The 25,892-nt window shown below is 36.5% G+C and overlaps 2 protein-coding genes across 2 annotated transcripts in view; one reads left to right on the top strand and one right to left on the bottom strand.

The window, feature by feature from the left end:
* Nucleotides 1-25,892, bottom strand: part of LOC149080337 (uncharacterized) — a 44,399-nt gene that overhangs the window by 4,118 nt on the left and 14,389 nt on the right. The window lies entirely within an intron of this gene.
* The window catches only part of LOC149080338 (WD repeat-containing protein 20), a 221,024-nt gene that overhangs the window by 193,869 nt on the left and 1,263 nt on the right, over nucleotides 1-25,892 (top strand). The gene's annotated exons all lie outside the window — the stretch shown is intronic.

Here is a 25,892-nt window from a genome sequence, read left to right as displayed (position 1 = left end):
AAGCAGAATAGATAGTGGAATGAAAAATCGTCATCTCTCTCAATGATTTTAGTTTTCACTCACATCAGTCCACTTTGATCCTTCACCAGCAACAATTTTTTGTATGTTTCACAACTGGTTGGAAAACAGTCATTTTGAATCAGAGCCCATATATTTCTCTCTATAATTTCCACTTCCTCGACAGGGCCAAACACCTACATTCTCAAATTCATTTTTGTTTCCGCTAATATTGCTGTTGATATCGTGATGAATTCTTTCAATTATCAATGGAAGTAATGCAGTTATCTGCATAAAAAGATTTTACAAGCTTCCTAGCAAGATACTTCCTGCCTACAGGTGCCTGAAATAAATGGTGTAGTATAACCGTACCCAACAGAAACACACTACTTGTTACCCCAAATACAACTTGATTGTACCTGAACACTTGTATTTTATTCTCTGCATCCCACAATAAAAATCTCAAAAAATCTGTCTTCCTTATTCAGTTCAATTTGTAAAAAAGCACGTTGAATGTCAGATATCACCCCCCTATCGCCTTTTCCCGAAATCTCAAAATTATGGGAGGAATTTGCTTAATGAGATTTGGTCGTTTGACCAAGCAGTCATTGAGTGATGAATTCCTTCTGCTTTTACAAGATGCATCAAATACAGGTTGAATTTTGGTGGTCAAACTATCTGGTTTTATGACAGGATGAGGGGGCAAATAGTGACATTTCCTATCTAACTCATTTTCAGGTACTTTTACTATTACCCCTACCAGTTCCCATTCATTGAACACTCTTCCATAATCATAACTAGAGGTTCTTTTCAACTTGTGAGTGACAGTATACAACCTTTTCTCAGCTATATGCTGATTGGAAGGAATATCTTGACATCCGTCCAACCATGGTAGTCCTACACTGTATCTACCATCTTGTTTCCTATTAAATGATCCAAAATGATGATATTGTTCTTTAGCATGCTCTTCCTCCTCTGCTTTAGTTAGATGACTCCTATTTTCACCAATACCAATTGTTTCCAAACTCCACAAATCTGAAATTTTCAATGGATGAATAGTTAGATTTGTGAGATATGTGGCATTGCTATTCACTTCTCTGTCGCTCTCACCATAAACAGCCCACCCCAATTTAGTTTCAATAGCTGTCCAACCCCCTTGTAATTGTCTTAACTGCCCAGTTAAAATTCTCCCATAAATGCCTGCACTAATAAGTACTTCTATCTCGGGATAATCTGGACTCACACAGGGTTTAAGCTGGATAAGAAATTCCTTTTGCAAAAAAGCAAAAATGGGGGGAAAAGCTTTAGCAGAATGCTACAATGCTAATATAACTCCTGTACGCATTTTTGTAAAAGTGGCTACTATTTTTTTGCATTTTGCACAAAATGCGACTGTGGCTTAAACGCTGGACCCACATCTGTGAGCGATATCTTATTCATTTTGAGTTCCTTCAAAAGTCTATCATCTAGAAAAACTCGAGAAATATTTCCACAAATGACTTTTTAACTCAAAAATTGAAATTCAAATTCGGCTTTAGCATACCTGCCAACCACCCCTCCCTTAATACAATATTTATCATGGGGCTTGGCATCAATCACAGACCCTCCAAAAAATGAATGGGAAATTCTATCTGTTCTGATTGGAGTCAAACCTATTTCTTTAGCAGTTAACTGTTTAATCTAAGATTTCTGTGATCCACAATCTAAAAGGGTTCGAACCTTCTTTTTGGACTTACCCCTGATATTTATCTTCACCGTCAATAATGACACATAATCACTGCAGCGCTTTTTTATCACTCCGTTATGTACAGTTTCCTCCTTTTCCGAGTCCTTGGACTCATCATCTCTTCGAGAAGGAATAGCAGGGCAGAGCAATAAATAGGGCTGTTTGCTGCATACGTGACAGCGGATGAAACTCCTACAGAACCTCGCCAGATGCCCCTTTTTTAAGCATCTCTCAGGCAGCATCTTTTTTCTTTAAGTTTAGTGATTGTCATTTAATGGCACATTTAACATGGCTATATGGCAGTTCCTACTTTCATGAGAGCAACTGCAAAAAATGCAGCTGGGTTTGATCTCTGTATGCAATTCTATAGTCTATAGCAGTAGGAAGGGGGTGATGATGACTTCTTTAGCTTTTGTTTATCCTTAAGGGGTTCCTTACATGTGTGAAAACCTTGCCTAGCTAGTGTCAGCCTTTCTTCATTTTCGACTTCACAGTGAAGAAAAACCATTAACCCCGAAAGTCTTGAGCGTGTTCTCGTTCGGAGGGGTCAACGTTAGTGGGGGAGGACCGGGAGGCTTTGTGAATGCTATTAATGACCAAAGGGGGGGGGGGGAATCAAATATATCTGCCATGCTTGTAAAATGTTTTCCCCCAAACAACTTTTAACTAGGGGATACAACTAGGCCCCGTTTGTTCTCCCATGCTTTTCCATGGATTCTAATTTTCTTAAATGGGCTTCAATCTTATCTACTAATTTGCTCAGAGATGTTTTCACAGTATTACCCACATTACTAATGATTAATTTCAATAATTCTTGAACATACACTTCAACTAATAGTTCTTTTTTCCCGAAGCGCTGTTCCAAATGCATCTATAGCTTTTGGGTAGTTTTCTTCCATTACCGGGTACACATCCATAAACTCTCTTGCTTTTGTTCCGGCTGCATTGCTTGATACAAATAATGAAATTTGTTTGTAGCAGATACCTTTCCAGACTTATGAATCTGCGTAAATTGTGCCAAAAACAGAAGAAAATTGATCAATTGCCCATCAAATTTTTTCAACTCAATCTTGGGCAGCTTAAATTTTCGGTTTTCAGAATGAATGCTTGCGACTCTGAACAGAGTTAGCTACCCCGGTCTTTTCACCAAATAATCATTCGATTGTTATGAACCTATCTGCATATTCTTCTGCACCCTGTGATTCATTAGAAATTTCCTCATCTTTAACATTTTCTGTGTCCAGAAGTACATCCATTACTAAATTATCAAGTTCATACAATTTGGCTTTTAAATTTCTCAATTTGGTGAATTTATCTGTTAGTAAACCAAAAATCTATAGAATCTTTATCTAATTCATCTACAATTAGATTTGCAGTTCTAGTAAAAGATGCTCAAATGGGAGCTCTTCTTTTAACAAGTTTTTCATTATCAAAAAAATTAAATAGCAAATTACTGAACAAAAATTATTGACATAATTTCTAAAAAGTTCTAATATAAAAGTTATGCCAAAATTATTTTAATTAATTACTTGATGTCATGAAATATTTATTTTCCCTAATAATTAATATTAATTTCAATAATTCGTATCCTGGCTGGCTCGCCACTTTTTATGTGATAACTCACATAAAGTTATCTCGGTAAGGCCAGACATCATCTGAGGCGAGATATTAATTTACTAATAAACTTACAAAAATCATTTTTTGAGATTGTTGAGATTTTCTTGGTTGGGCTTCTTCAGAACATAAAGGAAAAATAAACATTTTTCTCCAGCTGAAGTTCTCTCTGTTGAGTAAATGATTCACCCAGAGAACTCATACTTCCTTGAAATATCTTGTTTAATATGCTTTGACACTAAATAATAAACAAACGTTCACAAAAATATAAAGCATCTTTGCTGCTCTTCAAAACAGTTGCAGAAATGAAAACTGAAGAAAGAAAAAAGAGTGACCACTCTTGGTTCGTGTCCCAAGCAACAACAACAAAAACTGGGTGTGAAACCAAAACTAATCGCACCACATCCAGACCCCTAGAACCTAGGGGTGTAGTACCGCCTAGTAGGAGAAGGAAACGCTTAGAAATACAACAGTTACATTACCTCACAAACATTTTAGTTTTTTTTTTTCATAGGAAGCAGCACATCTGTATATCACCACCAGGCTTAATATTGAATTATTTTTTTACATATTTTCAACATTACCCCCAGTTAATCAAGGTTCTACTGTACAGTAGTAAAAGCCAGAAATTGGCTGGTTCATGAAGTGGCCGGTGATCCCTGTCCAAATAATTTTCAGTTAGAAATTCCTTGGAATATGGACCAGGTCACCATTTGTTTAGGATCAGGGTAGATGCGAGGCAATGAGGCAGCCGCCTAGTAGGGCATGATTACCGGGGCGGTATGTTGATGCGGACATTTTTATGACAGATTTATTATTATGGTATTTCACTGTCGAAAATTTTTACACATCAAAATTTTAAAGAGAAAGTGCGAGTGGATAAATAAGCGCAGGGGTAAATATATAATACTTTTCAGTGTTGAAATGCTATTCAATGCTTAATTCGTCTCAACACGCCTCCTTTCTTGCACTGCCAAAAAGTGTCACCTATCTCTAAAGAAGCTGGTTCCTGAAAAAAATTTTGTTCCTACTCTTTTGTTAAGGATCTTTTCGCTCTTTATCAACATTTTTCCAATCGAGTTTCCTTTCTTTAGCCGAATCCTCCCAGTACAAGTTTGGATCCCTTGTTCATCTCCGGACAAATGCCTCTTTCAACCAACACCATAATAGAAGAATCTCTAGTGTGCTGCTGTCTGGCTCTGGAATGTTCTGACTGCCCATTCCTGTATACCTATATCCGTTCTCTATATCAGGATTTTCCATAACTTAGTTTCTTGTAGAACCCTGGATGAGATAATGAAGCTGTTCTACATAATCGAAACAAATTTTTGAATATTTAATCCAAAAAAGTGTCCTTACAGCCGTCCTAACAACAACATAGCCTGAGGGCAAAATGAAAGAGGGTCTAGGCAGCACCTTTTAATTTACATATTTATTATCATAAATCATTGTGCTGGATCTTATCGTGGAAGCTCCTATTTAACTGAGATCCCTGCATGGCCCCCACAAAGGGAGTGGGTCTGGCAGGGCTCCTCCCGGTGACCGGAAATAATTCTCGTCAGATGTGGTTCTACTTTTGTTTTTCACACTACAAATTCATATACTAGAGGTGGCCCGTAAAGAATCTGATAAAAGGGGCCCACCGAAGATCTCAACCTAGGGCCCTACTGCGAGATGTGGGGTCATGGGTCTCCGTGCCATGCCCAGTTGAACTCATGGTTGGAATTCACGAGGTTGGAGCCCTGTCAGTGCTCAGACTGGTGCTACAAAATACTGTGGGCGCTTGAGTACCCACTGCACCCCCTGCTCTGATGCCACTGATCTCGTTAGTATAAAATCAAACATCTATTCTCAATGGTTTAAGTGAGCACTATGACCCCTGATAGGGTAGGGCTGGCAGGGCTCTAGCATGAGGCCAGAGACAAACATACCTTTTTTTTACACTATAAATTCTTTAGAAGAGGCCCCACCAAAGATCTTAGTCTGGGGGAGATGATGAGCACCGAGATACTCGCAGTAAAAAGGAAAAATGTTGTTCTGACATGAAATGTGCCCTTTAATTTTTTTCCAGATAGGGGACACCTTGTCTTTTATTTCACTTGCATAGACCTGTTTCCTTTGCTCACAGAAATTTGATATCTCTTCGGAATGATAAAATGACATGTTTCCTTATACAATATGGGGAATATTTTTTCTGCACAGCAAAAAAACTCTGTGTACATGGAAGCATATTCAGATTCTAAACATCCATATTTTTGTAAACTTATTCACCATGAAAAAATGGTGCCTTTCTTAGGCTGGTATCACACTTTAAAAGTTTGATAAATGCTCTTTTATAAAACTTGAAAAATCCAACCAATAAGCATATTGGTTACATTCGAGCAAATGCAACTGATGATCTTATTGGTTACATTTTCAAGTCTTATAAAAGAACTATTCTTAAACTTTTATAGTGTAATCCCGGCCTTTGGCACTTTTGTCCATAAAACTGGTAAAAATAAAATTTCATCAGCAAAAATATGCCTTCGAGAAAATGTTGAAAACATTTATACAGTACAGTATTATATTACATGTGAGAAACAGCAATGAACATGAACTTCTTCTGCCACCCCTTCTAGAACCCCTTCTGCCACCTATCAAATAAAACTGTTACAATTCATTGATTAAAATTAGCGACCGAATTTTGATTAATGTGTCACATGAAAAAAAGCAATATGATATATATTGGTGAATATTTTATAGCAATAAATAAGTTAAATTATTGAGTTTGCCTCAAAATTTTAACAGTTGTTATTTGTGTGCGGTAAAAGAATATTAGTAAAACTTGCAAAGCAAAGTGTTCATGTCTTAGGCTTTCTGTAATTTTAATCAAAAACAATATGAAAGCTAAGGATGGCTACACTTTGAAAGTTTTACTAATGTTTTTTTACCACACACAGATAATGACTGTTAAAATTTCGAGACTATTTTATCTGAGTTGTGAGACTGATTGAAGACGTGATGTTATTATATACTATTTATTAATGAAAACATAACAAGCACTAACAGGATTAATAAATAATGTATAGAATATAGGCAAAGACATAAGGCAGCGACCGGCAATGTGACCGTCATTGACGCAGGACTTAAACATAAACTGGACGGTCTTAGCTACTGATTTTACATTTTGTTATCAGATACAATAGTTCTCCCATGCTTAATTGAACAGTTAATCTGTGACATATTCTGCAGGTATGATGGAGATCTGCATTGCTGTGTTGACCTTCGAAGCTGGGTATCAGGTTGGTCTGAGCCTGGTACATCCTGGCTTTTTCTTTTCTTGTGGTTGAACATCTGAATTCTGGGAGTAATCAGGTTGTGGCTGATACATTCCTGGATAACAAAACTCTTGTCATCTGGGTTGTTGTTGAATCTGTTTGTCAGAATCCTCATCATTAAATTTGGTAGTTGGTAAGGAGACTGACTTTTTGAGAACCTCTGTTCTTTTCAGTTGATCAATGTGTCTTTTGAAAGAATAGCCATCATCTAACTTCACTTGATAGTGAAGCTTTCCAAATCTTTGAATGACAATACTAAGTTTCCATGCAGTTTGATTGTTGGCATAACATCAGGCTTGTATTCTGTCTCCCATGCTTAATTGTCTAAACTTGATTGTGTGTTCAGTGTTCTTAATGTGTTGCATGGTTCAAAGAGCATCGAGCTGAATATGGATGTTGCATTGCGAATACATTTCAGCAGGAGTTTTACCATTTGACAATGGAGTGGCTCTATCGAAAAACTATTTCTCTCACTTTCGCATGCATTGAATTTGGCTCATTGGACATGGTTTTCAATCGATTTTTCAATGTCTGTACATTTTGATTAGTAGTAGTATGACCAGGTGCAATAAGCTTCTGAAAGATTCCATTTTTAGCACAATAAGATGTTAACTGGTCACTGATAAAAAATTGTTGCATTGTCTGAAATAATTGCGTGTGGATATCTGTGCATAGCGAAAATGTCAGATAACATTTCAAGGGTTGAGAATGTAAAAGGTGCATTTCGACATATTTTGATCTCGGACCGTTTGAATTTTGCGTTGATAATTATCAAGAAAAAATTGTTCTGGAAAGGCCCAGCATAATCGATGTGGACACTGTCTCAATTTTCCTTTGGTTCATCTCATGGATGGACTTGTACCTTCGAAGGATTTGTCTTGATCTGTACACACTGTTCACATGATCTGGATAAATGTTCAATATTTTTGTTGATTCCTTTCCAATAAATGTATTTTCAACAAAGTTTTTGTGAAAATACTATACTATTACTAATACTATACTATTACTAATACTATACTATTACTAATACTATACTATTACTAATACTATACTATTACTAATACTATACTCAACAATATTTTTGTGATGCCAATGTGTGTTCGATGCAGTTCATTTAAAGCAGATTTCTGTAGCATTTTTGGAATTACTACTCTGTCCTTTGAATAGGATTGGGTATATTCATAAGAAAGTTCAGGATCTTGTTGAATTTCCTGTTTGATTTCGATAAATTTTCATCATAGTCAGTTGCTTTTTTGATTGAGTCGGCATTCAATAATTCTATCTATATTTTCATTAATTGACGCTACGCACACTTGATTGATTTTGTTGTTGATATCCATGTCACTAGACGTCTCTTTCTGCCCAACTGGAGGCCTGGAAAGACAATTGGTATCAGTGTTTTTGATACCTTTCTTGAACATAATTTCATAATCGAATACTGAAAGAAAACTAAAAACTAGCATATCAAAGTAAACAACCACACATCATAGGAGGTAGCTTTGAACTCGGATGAAAAATCCTTGTTAGAGGATGATTGTCAGTTGCTAATTTGAAACATTTTCTGAGCAGGTAGTTGAAGAAATGATTAACTGCAAACACGATGACTAGTGCTTCACGATCGAGCTGTGAATACTTTTGTTCGGCTTTCATCAAAGATCTTGAGGCAAATAAAATAGGGGTCTTTCTTGACCAAATAATGTGTGCCAAGATTTCGGCGGTACCAACAGGACTAGCATCACACGTTCAAGACAGCTTGTAAGTTTGGATCATATGAAGTTACAGTTCAGTCACTTGGCATTTCTATTTTCAGCTTGATAAAAGCTGCTTCACATGCTGCTGACCATCTTGTCAGACCAATTGGATAGTTGGCACTGACAAGATGCTCATTGACACCAATCTTGTAGTATAAACAGAGCCGTACATTTCCATTAGGTTTAGGAATTACCAACAACGATGATCCCCAATCACTTGTTGCAGCTTTCGATATGATTCCATGGGATTCAAGCTTGCCCAGTTTTTGATTGACTTTTTTGCATAAGGAACTTTGTGTTCCTTGTGAAAAACTGGTTTGCAATTTTTATGTAGCTGCAATGAGACTTTGAGAGTTCCTCGCAGGATGTTTTCCCTTGGTACTCCACATTCACATCAACTTTTCTATCTGACAGGAACACATTACCAGTGTATGATCGAAAAGCGACAGTTGAGTTTTGAAGTTGTGCTCGAATGTTCAGCTTATGGAACTCATCGCATGGAATAAATATAAATCCTGCACCTGAGTCGACTTCGAATCTTACTTCTCGATCTTCAATGTTGATCATGATGAGATATATTTGTCTATCTTTTGGTTGTTCATGGTGTTGAAATATGTTGATAATTTGTTGCACACCATAACTACGAAAATCTACACCATTGGACACATGATTGGTTGATTCGAATTCTGGTGGATTTTTGCTCTGTTCATCTAGCAGTGTCTTAATGCATACTTTTCTGAGGTGTCCCATTTTCTTTCAAGCACTGCACTTGAGAGATTTTGGATTCATTTTGCAATCATTTGTAATGTGATTATCGCGACCATAATGAATACAAAAATTTTATATACCCAATTTTACAAAGTCTATTCTGGAACTGGATTTGGAACGCTGGTGGTTCTTGCTTCTTGGATAGGATACAGCTGTGTTTTGCGAGTTACTTGAGTCACGTTTTGCTGGTCTGAATTTCTCACAACTTTGTTGATTTCATCAAAAGTTGCACTTGTTGATTTCTTTGAAAGTTTGAGTCAGTTAATTTTTGATACTTCAAGAGCTATTGCTCTCTTCAAGATGTCATAGAATTCAAGAATTTTGGGCTGTAAATGTTGCTCACGTATAGAGTTGTTCCGAACTCCACAGACAAACTGCACCCGTAGGAATATATCCGCTATAGACATTTTGCATTGGGGTAAGGTGACATGAAATCAGAGTTGATAATATCCCATCACAGAGTTGCTACATAATTCACAATTGTTTGATTTTCCATCTCGTAGGTAGACAAAAATTGTTGTGCCACTACTATTATTCTTTGGACACAGATGGACTACAAATGTTTTGATCAGTTTGTCATATGGGAGCTCGCTCAGTAGGCGTGGCGAAATTAATGATACTAAAGTATTATAATTAGAGACACCCACGTAGTTCAAAAATATTTGAGCATACAATTCTTTGTTGGATGACACGTTTTTCACATCAAGAAAATTTTTGAAGCGTTGAATATACATTATGAAAGATTCTTTCTTTGGATCGAAATTACCAAATGTTTGAATAATGACCAATTGCTTTAACTGCATCTGGGTCGATAAAAATGTTCCAAACAATTCACATTGTTGAGTTTGAAACGCCTACAAAAATTTGTAGAATTGTTTAGGATCCATCTTTGTTCGATAACAAAGAGAAAGCAGCTTACTGGAATTGAAGTTTCTTTATCTCATCGCCAATTATTTTGTCTGAGTGATGAGACTGATTGAAGATATATGATGTTGTTATATACTATTCATTTATGAAAACATAAGAACTAACTGGATTAATAAATAATGTATAGAATATTGACAAAGACATAAGGCTGCAACCGGCAATGTGACGTCATTGACACAGAACTTAAACACATAAACTGGACGGTCTTGACTACTGTCAGATACAACATATACAAACCTAACAATTTAACTAATATTATTGCCTATAAAATATTAGTTAATATCATAAAGCTTTTTTTTTTCATGTGGTACATTAATCAAAATCCGGTCGCTGATTTTAACTAAAGAATTTTAACAGTTTTATTTGATAGGTGACAGAAGGGGTTCTAGTTCATTGATGTTTCTCTCGTGTAATACAGGGTGATTCTAAATTCACGAGAAAAACTTTACGAGATAGGAAACACCTAAACAAGCACTTTTGGTCATAAGATGTGGGGTCAAATCGCAGTAGCAAAGGCAGTAGAGGGTGTTCTTAGAGAATGCTTGATAGCACTCCACCAAAAACATGACATTGAACATAATGCATAATATGAATGAGTGATAGCATATATCACAGACAGATTTACTGCGATATGGGCTATCAGTCATTCGAGGGTGCATTTGTACCTTCAGATTGGATTGAAGTTTGTTTTTTGTTGGTTCATCCAGATTATGCTGCATCAAAAAATGATCAAGCGCTGCAATGACTGGTGTTAGAAGATGCACCATGAGAAGACCTACCACATTACAATGCCATGCACGCTGATCACGAGTATTGGCATATGCAACATCAACCTTTAGTGGGTTCAGGAAGCACAAGGGATTTTTCTCAAAATATTTTCAGCTACTAATTTCTTCTAAAAGAGTTTTGATTTAAACAAAAATTGTTAAAAATAACAGTATAAAGGTATTTCCTTTCAATATTTTAATTTTTTTTTAATATTTGAAAATATTTCAAATTTTTTGTCTTGGAGAGGGCACTGCTCTCCCCCCCCCCCCCATGTTCTCTCCTGCGTAAACCTCTGGTCACAAAGGTATGAACTCAGGGATGTCGCTTCGCTAAAAAATTTTGCAGCGACGTATTAATAAAGAGGTAGGAAAAACTTGTCGTTATGTTATGCAACATATCAACATGTAAGCAACATAACGTGGAGAAACATGATTTCAAAAACTAAGATATGAGGAGAGTGATTCTTGTATTTTCAATAAATAAATTTTCTCTTTGGATTCAGAATAAATATATTAATTTATTAATTTTCATTTTTCCTTATAAAAATATACAAAAACACATCTGATATTTGAAGAAAAATCTTATTCCATCAAGTCATATTTATCAAATTCTATGTGGAATTTCAGTGTGTTATATGATATATATGTGCTAAATAGCTCAATTAATCCCTTGAAGGGTAGACATTTTTACAAAACCCACAGGAAAAAATTTAAACAGGTGCATCCACTATGGAACCACACTTCGCTTCAAGGAAGAGTTATATTGATTTGATACATTTTTACTCTCATCAGGACGTTTTTGTTTAGGAAATTCTCTTGCATCATCTTAAAGCATCAACATTACTTCCCCCTCATGGCCAACAATTTGGGAATCACTGTATCAAGGTAATAGAGGTAAAGAAAGGTAACTCTTTTCAGATAGTCGTATCTTAAGGGCGACAAGATACTATTTGCCTCAGGCAGCAGAATTTCTAGGACTGGCCCTGGTTAGGATGTATGGTAGTAAGTGATTTATGAAAAATAATCATATATAGGGTGATTATAATGAAAGTTCTGATTCAAAACACAGATAAGAACTGCTGGTCATAATGGCTTGAAAATTTGCATGGATGCATTGCATGAAGCAGTGGAATTTTTTGTGGCGTAAAAAAATATTTTGAAATGTACAAATAGATGATGCTGTACTTGGCCAGCGGTATAATCTATTTTGCTCAACCACATCATTTCGGCACTTCAACAGCATCAGTGTGGAAATAGCAGGGTTGGACAAATCCCAGATGCTGGGGTGACTAGAAAATTGGTTTTGGCATCTAAAATTTTATATGCATCATTGCTAAAATGAAGTGTAAGTATCAGACAATTATTTTTGATTTCTTAATGTGTCTTCAAATATGAGAATTTTTTGGGTTATAAAGTCCCAGAAAAGTAAAAAAAAAACACTACTCAGAGGACTGATTTTCTTAGGGGGAAAATATGTTTCGCTCTTAACGAACTTGGTTGTCACCTAAATTTTTCTCGATTTGTCCAGCCCAGGTGGATAGCACAACTTTTATCAAGATGCCCATTGCAACACCAGCGAAGCAGCTGCTGAAGAACCATTTTGATGATGATAAGATGGCACAACACAAGCCAATATGTTCACCTGACAGGTGAACATTACTATAACCTTTGCAACTTTGGGCTTTGCAACTTTAACCTCAAAATGTTATGTGCAGTGGTCGGATTTCAAACTTTAGTGTATTGAAAGCATGTTCGTATCATTACCATGACATAGGCCTACTCTGATCTGTTGTTGAACAAGCACTTTTGTTCTTTCACCCTCGCAGCCAGAACATGGTGGACAACATATTTAACATTTCTTGTGTAAGTTGTAGTTGTTTTTTAAATGACTTCATTTTTGGGATGTTTCCATGAATTATGAAATCATGCCATACTAATTGCATTATCATTTTGCCTTGACTGGCTATCGTATCCATTGTGCAAGCAAATTTCCTATGTGCTGGATGAGTACAGTTTCGTCTATTTTAAATTTTTAAGTATTTTCCCCCTTCGCCATACAAAATTCCATTGCCTCAGGAACATTCATCCAAATTTTCAAGTCATTCTGACCAGTGGTTTTTATTTTATAGTGTTTTGAAATCAGAACTTCAGTTATAACTACCCCATTGTAAAACATTGCTAATTAATCAACATTAATATTAAATATGTTGTATTTGCCTAGTTTTTATCATAGTTTTTGAAAATAGCATCCTAATTGAAAGTAACTGGAGAGAAAACACATCTTTATTATAGGGTTAATAATAACATTAAGAATTCTCAAACTCAAAATAATTCCTGGAGTTGAGTTATAAAATAACTAAATTGCAAAAATTTGTTTTTATTTATTTATTTACAATAACCCCAGAAGGCATGAAATGCATTTATACTGGAAGAAAAAAAAAAAAAAAATAGTCAGTACGGGAAGCACTTCGCATACGGAGTCAGGTCGAAATCCCCAATAGTGGAAGCGAATCTTGCGTAGGAGGCACATACAAGTTCTGATGGAAGACTGTTCCATATTCTTGCCACACGGCATCTATATCCGTGGAAAAAGCAATCCCTTCTAGCCGTTGGTATTCTTATTTGGAAGCGATGCCTACGTAGGTTAACTCGCCTGTCTATGATCTCAAAGAAAGGCTCTCTCGATGGTAGATAAACAATTTGGTGGACTAGTTTGTAGCACATCTTCAGATCTGCAGCGATTCTACACCATTCCAGTGAGTGTAAACCCAGAAATTGAAGTCTCTGGCAATAAGATAGACTGCTCATGCCAGGTATTCGTTTAGTAAACGACCTCTGTGGCTTTTCGAGGAGCTGTATGTCCTTGATTTTGTAAGGGCTCCATACTTGCGAACAGAACTCCAGAGTCAGGCGAACGTACACACAGAAAGCATATGACAACGTATGCGCATCACACTTATGGTATGCCGTACGTAACATATATGAAATTCTATTAGCTTTGCAGACTATGACATGATAATGATGAGTGAAATCCAGAATGCGGCTCATTGCAATACCTAAATCCACTCATGTATCCAATTGCTGTAACGTTTCATTACCTAGTTGGTAATATTCAGGATCGGTGCGTCTACCTAAATGCATTGATCCACTTTTTGATGATGAAATAGGTAGCTTATACTGACAACTCCACTGGAAAAGTTGTTGGCATGCAATTCTTAGGCCCCTAGTGTTTTCCACTGGAGAGAATAACTTCACATCATCAGCGAATTGCAATAGAGAGATGGGTGTCACAGCCTGAGTAATATCGTAAGTGTACAAAGTAAATAAGATCGGACCTAACACCGATCCCTGGACAACTCCGCTTGGCACCTGACATTCTCTAGACATCACGCTGGCTACGCGAACCTGATGAACTCTGTCTGATAGCAGTTCTTGAATTATCCTCACAACTTTATCAGGAACCCCCATGCAAGCTAGCTTCCTGAGTAGTAGCAATCTGTCTACTTTATCAAATGCCTTTTGGAAATCGACGTAAATTACATCAATCTCTTGTCCAGAGTCTATAGCACTCTCCCATATATCATGACAAATCAACTGCTGCACTGGTAAGGAGCGGCCAGGAATGAAGCCAAACTGAACTGAGGGGATTAAGCCCATCTCGTCGGCAAATGGAAGTAACTGATTGACGATGCATCTCTCGAAAATTTTGCAGGATATATCGGTTAACGATATCGGGCGATAATTATTCGGATCTGCCCTGGAGCCTTTATTCTTATAAATTGGACTAATAACTGCAGATTTCCTAGAGCATGGGATAGACCCGTAGTCATAGAAGGATGTGAAGATGGAGCTAAGCAGAGAAGATATCGGGTCTGAAAGACGTTTGTAGAAACAACTAGGTATTCTGTCAGTACCCGGAGATGATCGACCAGGAAGAGAAGCAATAATGGCTTTTATCGTCTGAGTGCTGAACATGTCACGAAAGAAGGGATGATCATTCATAAGGCCTTGATAACGATGGTCGTAACCAAAACGACTGAAATTATATGAACCAGAAAATATGTCCGCAAAAACGTTTGCTTTCTCATAATCTTCCGTTATTGTGGCGCCATTCACAGTTAGCGTTGGTATGTCCCGGGATACACGAAGTCTACTGCGGACATCTCGGTGGAAAAAGTTCCGATCATGATTTTTACAGAGGTTGAGGAGATGTAAACTCTCTTTCTCTTGGACGTAATTTGCATAGTTCCTAGCCATGACCTTGTATTGTTCTTTAGTGGTTTGACTAGGTATTGATCTATATTGACACCAAGCATGCAATTTCCTATTGTTTAGCATTCGTAAAACCTTATCTTTTTTTCTAAATCTCATTTGACGGGGAACATGTTCACGAGACTGCAGAAATAGAGCTGGCAAAGCATCCGCAGCTGAGATAGTTCCAGCCAGTACTTGGTTCTGCAGATCTTTTACAATAGTTGATAATCGTGGATAATCTGCATTGTGATAGTTTAGTGTTGATTGGCAATGAGAAGTGTATCGGCAAGTGCGGTGGATTATCGCTGTTGCAGAAGGGTGGAAGTGCATATACGTCGTAGACCACCGAAGGATCGGTAGCAAACAGAAGATCTAAGAAGTTTTCCCCTTTCGTGGGAAAATCAACCAACTGAACAAGGCCTTGTTCTGCTGATATTGACATGAACTGTGACTCCATTCAGATGAGTTTTTATTAAAATGTAAGAAATATTTATAGATTAATATGGGAATTGTTATTTATATTAGTAAACATTTTATTTTAATTAATTATTAGAAGTTTGAATGATTAATTTTTCAGAAATTTAATAGCTTTTAATGCAAATGCTATTAAAACCAAAAACTGGTTTAAACCAAAAAAAAAACCAATTTTTTTGTTTTTTTAAAAAAAAAAGTTTTATCAATTTACAAATCCTGCTCTCTATGCAGATGTCAGCATAATGTAAAGAATGCAAGTCAAGATTGGACTCACTTGGTTTAGGTAATTCCAATCCAATTCTTGCATTTTACACATCCTCTTGCTTCTTTTTGGAGTTATCTTCATACCTTTAATCAGTCATTCAGCGAAATGATCCAATTCACCGATGTAACACTCTTTTGGGATTTTTCTGGTATTCATGATTTTTGTCTTTTTTCAGACCTTGTCATTATCAGGGGTCTGTCCAGACTTTTTGCACAGGGTCCTGTTTTTGTGAAAATGTACCTTATTTTTGTGAAAACGTTCAAAATAGCAGTGAAAGTAATACTAATTAAACAGCAACCTCATTTTCCTATTTTATTTCATTTTTATTATCATTTTCCTAGTTTTTGATGCACTCACAGCTTGTTTGTGTTTCTGGCTATATATATGCTTGTTGACACATCGTGTTGGGTGATCACCAAATTGCACCCCTTGGTCAATCCAGGGTCCCTTATCAAAAAATGTAGAACATATTTTGCAAAGAAAGCCAGATGCAGAAATGCTGTAACATAGCCAACTGTGAAGCTTCTCAAAACGTGCGATGTTCAACAAATTCGGTACTTTTGGACCCATTTTTCTAGCTTCTGTAGATGAAATTTTCTTAAAATCCGGCTCTACCGACGAATTCGTAGCATCTTTCAGCGCTTCCGATAAATCAGCAATGTCTTCCACCGCTTTCGACGAATCGGTAATGTCTTTCGAAGAAACGGAATTGTCTTCCGCCACTTCCGATAAATCGGTCATCTCTTCCGCCGCTTCCGACGAATCGGCAATGTCTTCCGCCACTTCCGATAAATCGGTCATCTCTTCCTCCGCTTCCGACGAATCGGCAATGTCTTCCGCCGCTTCCGACGAATCGGCAATGTCTTTCGAAGAATCCGAAATGTCTTTCAGCGCTTCTGATAAATCGGTAATGTCTTTAGGCGCCTCCGATAAATCGGTAATGTATCGCGCCGTTTCCAAGGTTTCGACAGCGTGGTTCGAAACCGATGAAGGAAGCAATGTTTCAGTAATTTTTTCCGGGTTAGCACAACTGGAATTATCTGTATCTGACGTCTTTTTGGTGACGTTTTCAGATCCTCGTTTAAAAAACGATGTTATGGAGCTGCGTCCCCGAACGTCAGTTGGCCGTATTTTTTTAATGTAGTAATCACTATTCCTTGAATTTCCACCTGTTGGTGATCGACCACGCTTCATATTAAATTTTCAAAAATGAAAGCGCAATACAGGAAAAAAAACGTGCACAAAAAATCCAATTATACAATAAGCATCAACTACGCCGATTTTACGACTAACAAGAGGTTGTGATTCAAAGACCATTTGAGGAGAAGTGCGGGGCTAAAGCGTTTGTATAATGGCATAGGTTGTGCGATAAAATATCGGACGCGGTCAATCCGTCTTCAACCAGCGGGATGTCCTAACCAGAAGACTAGAAACAAGGAAAGCCCTCTCAAGGTCACGCTCTTTCTCCGATCGCCTTTTCAAGGTCATGTTTTCCGGTATCCAACCAACAACTTCTATAGATAAGATTACTCATCTATGGGGGAGGGGGTGGTGGTGTTGGGCCAACAATGCATGCTTAAAAAAATAGATCAATGGCTTTCTATTACGACTAGGGTCATAACTGATAAGAATTTTGTCGCACAGCAGTCGCAAAAGTTCGTTTTTTACGACGTAATTTTCATGAAGGGTTCGTTTTCTGGAATTTTGTGATGGATCCGTTTATTATCCTCCAAATTTTGTGAAGGGTCCGTTTTTTAGCCCCGGAATTTTGTGAAGGGTCCGTTTTCCGGACCCAAATTCCGGCTGGACAGACCCCTGATTATGTCTGATTTGGTGGTCGGTGTGCTGCTTCTATCAATAGTCGTTGCTCTTCTCTGTAACTGAAGTCTTGTTGCTTGAACGATGGATTTTCTTTCACTCAGACATTTTTGTAGTCATCTAATTTATTTGCAGTGATGCCAGGTTGTTTGAGTTGAAACCACTCATCAATAAAATGCTTTTGCATATCGGAGGGTACTTTCTGTTTTATTTGTTCCACAGTAATCAAATCAGAAAGTTCTTCAAAAGTGGTTATCTCCAGGCCTTGGATCCATTCAGCAAAGAAATTTCTGAGTTCATGAGAGCAAAATTTTTTTGATTTGCAAAAACAAACACAAAATACATATAAAAGACAGAACAAAAACCACATAGAAAGAACAACACATGAACACAATAGTCATATTGGGCTCCAAGGGACATAACATCCTTCCAGGCAGCCCTATGGATTAAATCATTATATTTTGCCACCAATTTTTTCCAAGTACCAAACGCTATGTTAATAAATGTTATGTAATAAGATATGAATATTTCAAAAATGTATGCACTCTAAAAATTAGAATTATCAGAGCTGAAATTGTTAAATTACGATATTGTATAAATAATGAGTCCATGGAATAAATATACCTTTCTGTTTCACAATACTATTTATATATACACATACATACACACATAAATACGTACATGCTCATAGATACATATATACAGTAAAACCTTGATGAGTCATCACCTCAAGTTATCAAAAAATTATGATGGCTTAAGCGTAGTGACGACTTAAGCAGAGTTCCATCAGTTTTAATGTGCAATGTTATGAAAATCCTATAAATTTAAAGTAACATGACATTTATTAAAGTATGAATCAAAATAACAATATATTAATAAAATTTATAGATTGCGAAAGAAAAAATAATAGCAATTTTTTATCTTTTTTATCTCGTATTACTTAAATTATTGTGGTGAAATGTACTGTACATTTTGATTTATACTAGTAATTTTTAATTTAAACTAACAGAGCAACTGTTTGAATAAGTAGCTTTTCATAACAGAACTCTCTATTGCACATTAATTTTACATATATATCAAATTTAATTTTAGTGTTTGAATTCTTCATCAGTAGTTCATGATGCAACTACAAAGTAATCTTGAACACTTTTGACTTGGTGGATGGGCCCTGGGCAGGGAAAAGTAAACAGAAGACCTCAACTTGGGAAAGAATGTCAAATTTTTTTCAACAAGATATTTTGTTTAAATTTCAAGCCCTAAATTAGTAGAGTCCATGCTTTCTATGATTATTTATTATCTGTTTATTATATCTGTTATTTATTTTCACGCCTGAATATGGGTATGTCAGATTTGTGTTGGTGAAACTTAAGTGTGTTTGTATGTGTGTGCCTAGCATTTAGCGTGTTTTGTGTTCAGTATGTGGTGTCATCTGTCTAGGGCCGCAACTGCATAATTTCTCAAATGGGGCAAGCACACATTTTGGCACGTGTAATGTAGAAGAAGCAGTTATAAAGGGTGAATTTGGCCCCCCCCCCCTCTAGTCCAGAGCCCAGGGATGGGGGCTTGACCTGCCTGCTTCCCCCTCCCCCCACACCATAGTTACGGCCCTGCAACTATCCTCCAAATTAGTAATGCATGGATTTGAAATTTAATGCATACATATTTGTGTTGTAGGTCTGTGTGATTTTCATGGCAACCAGAGCTTTTTCAAAGGAATAGCCAACTCAAAATTGAAACCTTAGAAAATCATATATTTAACTGATTACCACTGCGTAATTGCAGAATCCAAATCCGGATTTTCACCAAAGGCAAAATCTGGGGGTATGGGGGCCCTTCCCCCCCCCAAGAAAATGAAAAATTAATAATTTTGTAGAAAATTAGAATATTAGAGAAAATAGTCTTACTCTATGCTAATTTAAAATTATTTTTAAGCATTAGTGACCCACAATTTCTATGGAAGAAATCCTTATGCCCCTCCAAAAGCCGATTCTGCATACACACCAGTCATTTTTGCGATGAAATATGCTTGATCACTCATTTTGGATATGGTTTTTATAAAACAAGTCAAGATTCATGTCATGTCTTTATTCTTGCCAAAATAATTCAAAACTCTAGTTACAGAATCATCTTAGTCTTATTCCTCAGAAGATACTGACCTTCAGGAAAATATTGAAATGATTGTGAGTTTGAAGGAAACAATGACTTAGTAGGATTGACAGAAACCAAATCAGGCATTCATATACTAGTGAAATTTGATTCAAGTTGGTACAAAAAAAATTGTCATCACCCAAAATAATATTCAAGAGAATTGAGAAGTTGAAGTTTTGTGTTTCAGAATCATTAAATATGTGCTAGAAAGCTATTCAGGGCAAATAAATATCCCTTACGTAAAACCAACTTTGATAAAATTCCAAATAACTCAATGAACCTAACTGCGAGTGAGATTGAATTTTAAATTTCTTCATTGCATGGATGTCTGCATAATGAAATCTCTAAGACACCTGTTAATCTTTAAAATTTGTATTGAAATAAAAGTTTATATTTATGTTAGAATATTTGAATATTTTAGAATACTAAAATTCAACAAAATTTGCCGTAGATGTACCAATAAAATAATCAGTGACGGTAGCCTCATGGAGGTGGCCTCTGTCCAAATTTTCTACAACATCCTGGTTCTCACTATAAATTTCTGGATTTTGCATAGAATAGTACAGAACAGCGAAACTATTTTTCGAAAGCAGTTCCTCTAAAATGTTGTTGAGGAGATGCGTTCATCATACTTTTCACCATTATGCAAGAAGACATGTTCATGCGCTCTTGATAACCATCAAAAGAAAGAAAAAAAGAAACAAGTCAGATTTTAGGTAATATCTAAATGTGGAAACAAATCTTAATTTTTGCATGGGTTGTGCTGCTTCAACATGCAGTAAAGTAAAAAAATCATGAAAATAATTTGCTCCAAACTGCTCATCATAAATGATTAAACCATTTATCGGTAAGAAATTAGTTTTGACAAGACTTTCTCACATTTAATTTGACACGCTCATTTTACATTTCTTTGTCATATTATGGATTTACCGAAAAAAGTTTTTGTATACAATACACCGTTCAATACAAAATCCTATTTTTACTGAATTACATTATTTGTTAGCTAATTTTAAAACCTATTTCATATTCATAAACAAACATATTTTCCCAATATTGAATACACAGTTAAATAATGTTGAATAAGAGTAGGGGAAAATCCAGGAACCGAAATTAAATTCCTTTTTTCGCTATGGAACACCATTTTTTCACAGTTTGGGCCAATTTGACCCAGTCCACAGTTCTTGGTATACCAAAAGTGTTGCGGTTCTAGTGTTAATCAGTGGTCTGTCACCAGCAGACCACCAATGATTTCGAATGTTGCACACACACATATATATTGTTAAAGTTTCATTGTTTATATATGAAAAACTGAAAACAAATTAATTATGTGAACAACTGGGAATTGAAAGCCATATATATGAACATTGAAAATTTCAAAAATTTTAGAATGAAAAAAAATTAAAGAATTCAAAAATGAAAAAAGTTTTATATATGCATGTATGTTATACAATAAAAGTGAATAACATTTATATATATGGAATATTAAATATTTCAAGTCATTGGCTATAATTTGATATAAAATTTTAAATTGGAATAATAAAAAAATAGAAATGGTATTTCATAATATCCGCTCTTCCTATATGCAAAGCATTCTTTAAACACTTATTACTGTAGCTAGTTTAAAGATAAAAATTAAAACTAAAATATTTTTTACTTTAGTAGTTGGAATCACAAAGAAGATAGTTATATATGGTGAATTTCACCTAATCTGTCAAATGAAAGGGGGTGATAGATGAGCTGAAATTAAACATAAAACACAACAGCAATTCTGTCCTCTTACCATTTTTAAGTTATTGTGGATAGAAGGAAAATGCATCAAATCTGAAAACCCTAAATTTATAAAGTTACTGAAAGACCTACACACAAACTAAACACATATTTGAAAAGAGCAGAGCCAGCTACAAGCGCTGAAAGATTGTTGCAGTGCAACATCAAATTGTCTCCAAAATCTGAAACTGCCAATTCTACGAACACCCTTCTAACTACAATTGGTCAAATTTATCAAAAACTTGTGCATCAAAGCTTTCCACAAGCTTTCAAAAGAACCTACAATAAACCATATCAGTGTTCTAGTTCTAGAGAACTTTAGTCTTTCGTTTGCTCAATAGATCACTGAAATTGGTATTCATCAAAGTAGACATTTGGAATTGGCGGTTTCAGATTTTGGTGACAATTCAATTTGGCACTTCCCAAATTTCTCAGTGCTTGTAGCTCACCTTTAAATTCATATATTCTGGTGGAATTGGTGTCACCTTTCAGGATTTTTTCTGCTTTTTTCCAACATGGTTGCATCAGTTTCGATGGGGGGGGGGGGTGTTTTAACTGGCGTAATAAAAATAAATTTTGGCCATTTTCGACCACTCTGAAGTTTAAGTTTTGACCATTTAATTTAACCATAAAAGTAGTTACACGAGACTCTGCCATAATAGCCCAATTTAATTAATAATTGAAGAAATAAAGTGAAAATATTTAAAGGCAGATTAGTTAATTACTTGTTTGTATTTGAGTACAGTTTTTACTGTTTATCCTTTATTTGGCATTGTTGCTCTCAAGCAACATGAGTTTCTTATATTTTTCAAATAAAGGTATTTTATATTTTGAACTTGTTTTGGCATTAATGCTTCTAAGCAACTTCTAAACACTCGGTTTTTACTTGTAAACTGTTCATGAAGTTTCTATAATTACCAGCAGAATGACTCAAAGGTTCATGTGTATCCTATTTCTTGACAAGCCAAGCAAGAATGATTTTTTACCTTTGTATTTTTGAGAGAAATATCATGTGGAGGAGACATATTCAGGGTGTCTACCTTCATGGGAAAGTCACAAAACTTGAGTGAAGGTCATGAATTTTTTTGATTCTCCAAAGATCTTTTTTTTTTTTCGATTTTTCTCTAAAATCTAGGCTTTGGAGAAGCTGTGGTATTCAATATTTCTTTTCTTCTCTCTCAGGTTTTATTCATTCTTTTTTTTGCCCCCAGAGGGATGGATGGGTGAGTAGCAACAGAAAAGAACGATGCCAATATGTAGCCACCCTACATTGGGGGGGGGGGGACAGACATTATATGGGTGGGGCAAAAAGCTATTTGAACTGGATGAACAAAAAACTTTTCTTTCTTGGGTTGTCTGGACCTTTCAACATTTGTAATCCCCGTAAAGCAGTGTTCTCAGGATCGTGTGGTAATTCCTCGAAGAGGAGGGGGGGGGGACTGTAATAGACCACGGCAGTAGTAAGACTCCTTCATATACGAGCGGAACTGTCAGCCATTCTGGTCCTTGCTGGTCCTACAGGATTGCTGCACTTAATTGTCACTTCGGAAATGACCGCCAAACAGTAAAAAAAAAGGGTCGCATTGGAGACTTGGCATGGCAACCTAACAGAATTCCCCCGCGTTGAAAATGGGGGGACAAATGTGTATGAAAAATTAGATTTAAAGGAAAAATGATAAATTTCAATGATTTATTTCAATTTACAGTAGGAAATAGAAAAAATATATGATTACTGAAATTTCATAAAATTATTAGTAGCCGCTAGTGGAATTTGTTACAGTTTATATGCAATTGAGATGTAAAATTCAATTAAACACTAATAGTTTTATAGCAATAATATTTATATTCACTTTTGAACTTGTTTTTGTTTTTCTGTTTTAGCAAAAATGTTACGTACATAAATATTCAAGGTGAAAAAAAATAGGGTGAAATTCATTCTCCGATCCTTAATTTTAGGGTCGGCATCAAAAAAAGAAACACTTATTTACAGAAATGATAATTTAGATTACTTAAAAGAAATAACTTCAAAAACATTAAAAACCCAGAAGAAAAGGATTTCATAAATGGACACTACTGACTGGATATTGTAAAAATTTATTACAAAATTCATAAAAATTTCAGAAAAATCTTTGATTATCATTTCATTTGAATTTTCTTTAAATGCTGAATAGCACACACAGGTTCAATAATTTCAACCAATCAGCTCAATGAGTGAATAAATGTATTCAATAAAAAAATATGCACACAACATAATTAATGTACATCACTTATGAAAGCAAGACTTTACAAATACATTGCTGGCCACCCAAATTGCAACACCAAGAAAGACAAGAGATATCGCAACAATATTTATTTTGTAGATAACATGTTGACCAAGCATCAAATGATTAAATTTATAGACTTCTGTGAAGTGTGGTTCCTGCCAAAATCAGTAGCCGCCATTGTTGGAGATCACCGCTGCCACACGCCTCTGCATTGATTCAAAGAGACTTTGGATGTGTTCTTGGGGTACAGCAGACCGAGCAGCTTCCACGCGTTGCCAAAGTTGATCTGGTGTGGCAGCTGGGGATGTAATCTGGGTCAATCGTTGAGCAACCATGGACCACATGTTTTCTATCGGCGAAAGATCCGGAGAGCGAGCTGGCCAGGGAAGCAATTCAATCTGGCGATTGACGAAGAACCTTTGGACAATGCGTGTCACGTGTGGTTGCGCATTATCCTGTTGAAATATGGCTGTGGGCAAGCCCTGAAGGTAAGGAACGACAACTGGCTCCAACACCTCGGAGATGTAGCGCTGGCTTTTTAAAGTACCGGCAATGCGTACTAGAGGAGTGCGAGAGTGATATCCAATACCGCCCCATACCATAATACCCGGTGCAGGACCAGTGTGGCGGTGCATAACGCAGCTGTTCATCATCCTCTCTCCACGGTGTCTCCAGACTCGAATCCGACCATCGTGGTGTTGCAGACGGAAGCGTGACTCGTCAGTAAAGACAATTTCATTCCATTGTGCCGTCCACATCCTTCTTTCATCGCACCATTGGCGGCGGAGACGTCTGTGGTTCTGCGTCAAGGGTAGACGAAGCAATGGACGTCTTGCGGACAGACCACTCTGCTGTAAACGGCGTCGAATGGTACACGCAGACACTGGATGATGCGGTACAGACTGAATGTGCTGTGGCTGAGCGATCCGTCACTGCCATACGCACAATACGCCTGTCATCACGTGAAGTGGTGCACTGAGGTGGATGCGATCGAACACGTCGGTCCGTCGTACCCTCCTGCATCCAACGATCACATATCTGCATTACAGTTGTTTGGTTCCGTCCAACACGACTACCGATTTCCCTGAAAGATAATCCACAATCTCGGTAGGCCACTATCCTTCCTCTGTCGAACTCGGATACTTGATCGCTGTTTTCTACGAGGCATAATTGATTGTTTTTTTAGAAAAAACCACAAGAAAAACAGAATTGCCGTACTTCAAATCGTCCAAATCTCCAAGCCTTAAATAGCGCTTTGAAGTGGCGCCACAGGCGTGCGTGATGTGCGTCTGCGCTGAAATTATAATCATTTGCATATCTCACCTCTGCTAATGCATGTTGTAAATTTCATATTATTTGCATGTTTCCTTCAGGATGTTGCATTTACTTCAAATCGTCCAAATCTCCAAGCCTTAAATAGCGCTTTGAAGTGGCGCCACAGGCGTGCGTGATGTGCGTCTGCGCTGAAATTATAATCATTTGCATATCTCACCTCTGCTAATGCATGTTGTAAATTTCATATTATTTGCATGTTTCCTTCAGGGTGTTGCATTTACGGTGGCCAGCAGTGTATCATATTTGTAACACCACACACGTTTCTACACTATATAATCAACTACCACCCTACTTTAGAGGATTTAGCCATTAAATTTTCAATTACAGAAAACTCTTTAATAACAGATCAGGAAATTTGGAATTTTATTGAACCATTTTACTGTAGACAAGTTACTGAAACAAATATAAATGATATGTAGTTCTTTGCTCCAAACTGTGTGACCCAACAGCAATTCATCTGGGAAAATATTAAAATTATTCAGATCAAGCAATTATTTCTGGTAAGAATCCAGTGTTCATGGGGTTTTGGATTATGTGCAATACAAGAGCATTCTATACATGACAGTGTTGAGCTGCCATAAGTGTTACTACAGAATTGCTTCAGCACCAATTATTTGGTGAAGGAATGCAGAATGATTCCTGGTAGGAGTCCACAATGATCATGTGTGTTTCGATCATACGCAACACAAAGAGCATCTAA

This window comes from Pholcus phalangioides, unplaced genomic scaffold, assembly GCF_987345545.1.
Source record: "Pholcus phalangioides strain wild (caught in Gottingen) unplaced genomic scaffold, Ppha-v1.0 ptg000011l_1, whole genome shotgun sequence".
NCBI lineage: Eukaryota > Metazoa > Arthropoda > Arachnida > Araneae > Pholcidae > Pholcus > Pholcus phalangioides.
The sequence above is the reverse complement of the archived record's forward strand: the minus strand, read 5'-3'. Positions and strand labels throughout refer to the sequence as shown.